Below are 6,058 nucleotides of genomic sequence, written 5' to 3' on the forward strand. Positions count from 1 at the left end.
TAATCACAGATTTCCCTCCCCACACACATGATTCTTACAGTGAGTGGGATCACTTCTCCATCATTTCCCCTTGCAGGATCTGTGTTTAATTTATAAGTGAAGTAGAGAAAAAAGGGAAGAGAGTAAATGTCATCCTCTTCCCTGAGCCCAAGATTTTGTCTGCATTTTCCTCACTCTAGAAAAATCTTCACTGTCATATCAGGTGGGCCTGGAGAGGTTCTGGAGCAATTTTACAACCACTATTTTTCCTCCTAGAATAGATGAAGAAACATAAGTGTTGCCTTATATTCAAGTAAATGCGGTACTCTCAAACTAAGACTAGATTTGATTCTGAAAGCAACCGTATGACATAATTCCCTGAGATGCCTTATAGTCCAATATTTCCAACTCTATCCTATTACCAGAGAATGCTAATTTTCCAGCACCCACTTCCAACATTTCATTGTCTTGCCACTAGAAATATATTGCACATCTCCTACACAGCTCTGTGGCACTACACCCCTACTGGAATTTTTTTAAGATACTGATCCAAGTAATGCTTTCATTTCTTACTTGGGTTTATCAGTAGCTCTTATTTCTTCCAGTGCTTTTTCTGACCATACAGAAAACACAGTTTATGCCACTAGACAGATTATGTCAGCTTCTCATTTCTGTTTTATTTTGCCAAGTTTATCTAGATACATCACTCAGCTTTGTTTCCCAAAATCTTTGCAGATATTTTTGCAGCTTCAGCTGAAGATTATAAAAATATTGTAAAAAAAAATCAGTGGTTTTTTTACATATGAGTTTTGAAATGCAGCAATCATGCAGCGATCATGGCACTGTGGAATGAAACCTCCCCAACAGTATCCTTTCTTGGCAAAACTGTACTTGCACACAATGAGTCTCCTTTTCTAGTGTGTCCTTTGTGGATCACATCTGAGAAACCACATATTGAAAGAAGTTTTTTTTTAGTCATATTTACATTATAGACAATATGGTCTCTGTTTTCAGAAAGAATAAGTCATAGCAATCACATGCCATTCTTCTTTTTGGCCACTCCTGTCAAACCAGACCAAGTTGCTTTCTAACAGAATTAACAAATTCCAAACATCACCCATGAATTCTATATATCTGTTTTTCCTTTCTTTGAAATATTAATTTAATATTTTTATTTCTCAGGGTCTGAACACTTGTAGTATATGAAATATTAATTCACTAGTGAATGTGAGATTGCCTTAGAAAAATTAGTTTCTGGTTTTAGCAGTTCTTTCTTACTTGTTTTTTAAAAGTTCTTGTAGACCTTCCAATAATAGAGTCTGTGAATATTTGAAAAATTTGCCTAATTTTCTGCCTGAGTTTTCCTTTTTAGAGATAAGTTTTTCTGAGACTTTGAAAAAGTCATATTTCGAGAAAATTATTCTTTCTGTAAATCTTTACATTAAGAAAATCTAGAATTTCCAACTATTTTCACAGACTTTCCATGTGTTTGAACTTTAGCTGCTGCTGAGAATGAAGTCCAAGCATATGCAAAGTTTTTTCTTCATGTGAGGAGATTTTGACCAAGCTTTAAGAAATACTAACATCTACATGCTGTGATGCAGAAAACTGAAATTTGGCCATAAACATGCTGAATATCTTTTTTTCCCCCACCTTTAATCTTCTTCCATTCTTCTGGGAGGTTGGTCCAGAGCTGGGGACTGTACTTCAGATGGGGTCTCATGAAAACAGACTAGAGGGGCAGAAGCACCTCCCTCAACCAGGACTGCTTCTGGACACTCTTCTGATGCAGCCTAGAATGCCATTGATTTTGTGGGTTGCAAGTGCACATTGTCAAGTCATGTCTTCTCATCCACCAACACCCTCAAGTTCTCCTCAGGGCTGCTCTTGATCCATTCTCCAGATCCATCCCCAGCCTGAATTTGTGCTTGGGATTGTCCTGATCCCTGTACAGGACCTCACACTTGGCCTTATTGAACTTGATCAGGTTTGCACAGGCCCAGCTCTCAAGCCTGACAAGGTACTAGCTATTCTGAAGAGTGGAGTTACTCTGTTCTGCTGGTGGCCCATGTGGGACCATAGGATGCCACAGGGTGGGATTTATCTTTTATCATTCAGATCTTTTAAGGACATTCAGAGAGTGCACTGAAAGGTTGTATCCTATCAAGGGTCAGAAATTCCACAACTGAGGTTGCATGAACAAATATTGTAATTTCCTTTCATTTTGATAAAGTAATTACATGACTGCAGATATTTTTTGCACAGAATTCCTACATCATTCAACAAATAGGATGGATTTTCTTTGAAGATGATCTGCAGTGAAAGAAGATCTCCCTTGAAGAAGCCTCATTGCATCACTTGGAATGTATGCATTTCCTAGTGGAAACTTAGTTTTCACTTATCAGGAACAAAAGGCTTGTACTAAAGAAGGTTTTGATGCGGAGAGAAATGGAACTAAATGAAAAGAATAGAGGATGATTTTAAAGTTATAGTAGCTGAATTCTGTCCTAGGGAACAATACTTATGTGCTTGCTACAATACTTACACAACTCTAGCTGAGGGATGAACTTGAATTTAGCATGAGTGCTTTCCATAGAATCATAGAATGGTTTGGTTTGGAATGGACCTCAAAGATCATTTGGTTCCAACACCCCTGACATGGGCAGGGATGCCATTCACTAGATCATGTTGCTCAAGGCCCCATCCAACCCAGCCTGGAACACTCCTAGGGATGGGCATCCACCACTTCTCTGGACAACCTGTTTCTGTGCTTTACCACCCTCTGAGGAAAGAATTTTTTTCTAAGTGGAAAAAAATTCCATCTTCAAGGAAACTCAAGATTTTGAGAATACTAGCTGTTAGAATTGTTAATAGGATTTCTGTTTCAACAGACTAAAGGACATACTAAGTGAGCATAATTCACACACAAGAAATAGCTGAATTAAGATTACACAAACAATCTCATTCCTGTCATCTCCCAGCCTTCCTTTGGCCATGGCATCCTGGCAGGACGGGACAGGGCATTGCTGTTCAAAGACTGCACTCAAACTGTTGCACATTTAGAGAAGAGTAGATACAATACAATAGAGTGGAATGGAACAGAATAGTTAGATTCCTTTCAGTTGGAAGGGATCTACAAAATGATCTGCCAGTCCAGCTGCCTGACCACTTCAGGGCTGACCAAAAGTTTAGGAATGTTATTAAGGGCATTATCCAAACACCTCCTAAACACTAAAAGGCTTAAGGCAGCAACCACCTCTCTAGGAAGCCCTTTCCAGTATTTGTCCACTCTCTCAGTAAAGAAATGTTTCCTCATCTCAAGTCTGAACCTCCCTGGCACATCTTTGAACCATTCCCATGTGTCCTGTCACTGGAACCCAAGGAGAAGACATAAGCACCTCCCTCTCCACTTCCCCTGCTCAGGAACCTGTAGAGAGCAATAAGGTCACCCCTCAGCTTACTAGACAAGCCCAAAGTCCTTAGTGGCTCCTCACAGGACATGCCTTCCAACCCTCTCACAAGCTCTGTTGCCCTTCTCTGGATGTATTCAAGGACCTTCATACCCTTCTTAAATTGCAGGACCCAGAACTGCACTCAGCACTTCAGGTGAGGCTGCACCAATGCTGAATACAGTGGGATAAATAACCTCTCTTGATCAGCTGAGAGTGCTGTGTTTGATGCACCTCAGGATGCTGTTTACCCTCCTGGCTGCTAGGAGACACTGCAAACTCACAGAATTGCTGTTGACCAGCACACCCAGATCCCTTCCTGCAGGGGTGCTCTACAGCTGTTCCAAATGTGTAGTTGTGCCTGGCTTTACTACAGCCCAGGTGCAGAATCCAATATTTGGACCTGTTAAATTTCATTCCATTAATGATAGTCTGATGCTCCAAGCTAGCTAGATCCCTCTGCAAGGCTCTTGTCCCTCGAGAGAGTCAGCAACACGTCCTAGTTTGGTGTCATCGGCAAACTTGCTCATGGTACATTCCACTCCTGCACCCAAATCATTGATAAACGTACTGAACAGGGTTGGTCCTAGAATTGAACATTGCTGAGGAACATCCTGGTGGCTGGTCACCAGCCAGATAGCCCCAAAGGCAGCAGCATGCCTTTTCCTGGGCTTGCATAGAGCCAGACATGTAGGCCTTTGTTTGTCTACTATGATCTCGGAAATGCTCAAAATCAGTGCAGTGCAAACCACCAGGATGAAACAATTTTCCTAAGTATTTACCTTTCAGCCATATATCTCACTGGGTGCTGCTTGACACTATATCTAGCCATGTAAACCTAGATGCTCCGTTACAAATTAACTGACTCAGAAATCTTGTCTGAAAGTTAATACAGACTGCAGCACCCTGAGAAATGCCTTAGAGAAGATCCCCACCCATTCTCACCCTGCGTGCTGTAGCAGTTAGCTCTTTAAATTCTGACAGAAGATTAACTTACTTCATAGAAACCGTGTAGATCTTAGGAAGCATTTTTGTGTAAATTTATGTCTTTGCCTTACAGGGAGCATCATGAAGAAGACAAATCATACTTTGAGAAATTAAATGAAAAAAAAGAGAGCTGGAAGGCCGAATCTGATTTTCAGAACCTGCATATTAATTAACCACAGAATGTATATTATTGTAGTTGTCACAGAAGAGAATATAAAACTTTTGACACACACCCTGAAGTGATTCAGTACAGTTTCCTCTCTGTCAAACCATTCCAGTTCTTGTGGTTCTACAGCTGAATAAACTTACCCTAACAGCACTGCAGGCCCCACCACCACACACTTCCTGAGACGAGGCAGCCTTGTGCCATTCCCTAAACACTTCCCCACACACCAGCTTCCCTGGCTGGCTCAGCTCTTCCTGGGTGGAGCTGGCTGTGACCTGCACAGGGCATCTCTGGCCTCTCCTCACATACGCTGCCATGCAGGCCCCCTCCACCCTGTCCCCCTATTAAAAATTATGCTGAAACACCAGAAAATTCAGCATTTTAAATGAAGTGGAAGCGAGGCTAAGAAGTTGCTGCTGCCAGCAGACGAGTAGCAAGATAGTGCCATAGGCAAACTTGTGGCCTGCTGCAACATGGCTGTTGGGTTCTCCTGGTGAGCCCACTGGCAGAGGCTCACAGGGACAGTCCCGTCAGCCCTCAGGAGCTGCAGTCGGATGCTGTATTGGGTTTGCATGGCCAGGTTTTGGTAGTGGGGAGGCTACAGGGGTGGCTTCTCCGCGAAGCTGCCAGAAGCTTCCCCCATATCTGACAGAGCCAATGCCAGCCAGCTCCAGGATGGACTTGCCACTGGACGGACCCGCAACTGTAATTGCGGCCGCTGAAGAGCTGACTGAGAATATGTGAGAGCAACAACTATGCAGACAGCAAGGTCAGTGGAGAAGTGCTTCAGGTGCCAGAGCTGAGATTCCCCTGCAGCCTATGGTGAAGACAGCTGTTTCCCTGCAGCCCATGGAGGTCAATGGGAGTCAGAAATCTATGTGCAGCCTATGGAGGAGCTCCACACAGGAGCAGATGGATGCCTCAAAAGAAGGCTGTGACCCTGTAGGAAGTCTGTGCTAGAGCAGGCTTCTGATGGGGATATGCAGACCCATGGATAGAGGAGCCCAGGTGGAGGTTGTTTCCTGGTAGGACTTGTGAATCTGTGGGGAGCCCATACTGGAGCAGCTTGTGGCTGAAGGACTGCACTCCATGGTAAAGTTACCCACCCTAGAGCAGTTCGTGGAGAACTGTTGCCTGTGGGAGGGACTCACATTGTAGAAGTTTGTGGAGAACTGTCTCCCATGGGAGGGACTCCGTACTGGAGCAGGGGAAGGACTCTTCTCCCTGAGCATCAGCAGAAACAATGTGTGATGAACTGACCATCACCTTCATTCCCCATCTCCCTGAGCCACTGGGGGAGAAGAGGCAGAGCCTGGGAAGGTGGGAAGAGTAGGTGAAAGGTGTTTTTAAGATTTAATTTACTTCTCATTATCCTGTTCTGATTTTGTTAGTAATAAATGCAATTAATATCTCCAAGCTGAGTCTATTTTGCCTGTTATGGTATTTCAGCGAGTGATCTCTCTTGGTCCTTGTCTCA

This window comes from Manacus candei, unplaced genomic scaffold (genome assembly GCF_025592945.1).
Source record: "Manacus candei isolate 608988 ecotype Guabito, Panama unplaced genomic scaffold, ASM2559294v1 h1tg000024l, whole genome shotgun sequence".
Lineage (NCBI taxonomy): Eukaryota > Metazoa > Chordata > Aves > Passeriformes > Pipridae > Manacus > Manacus candei.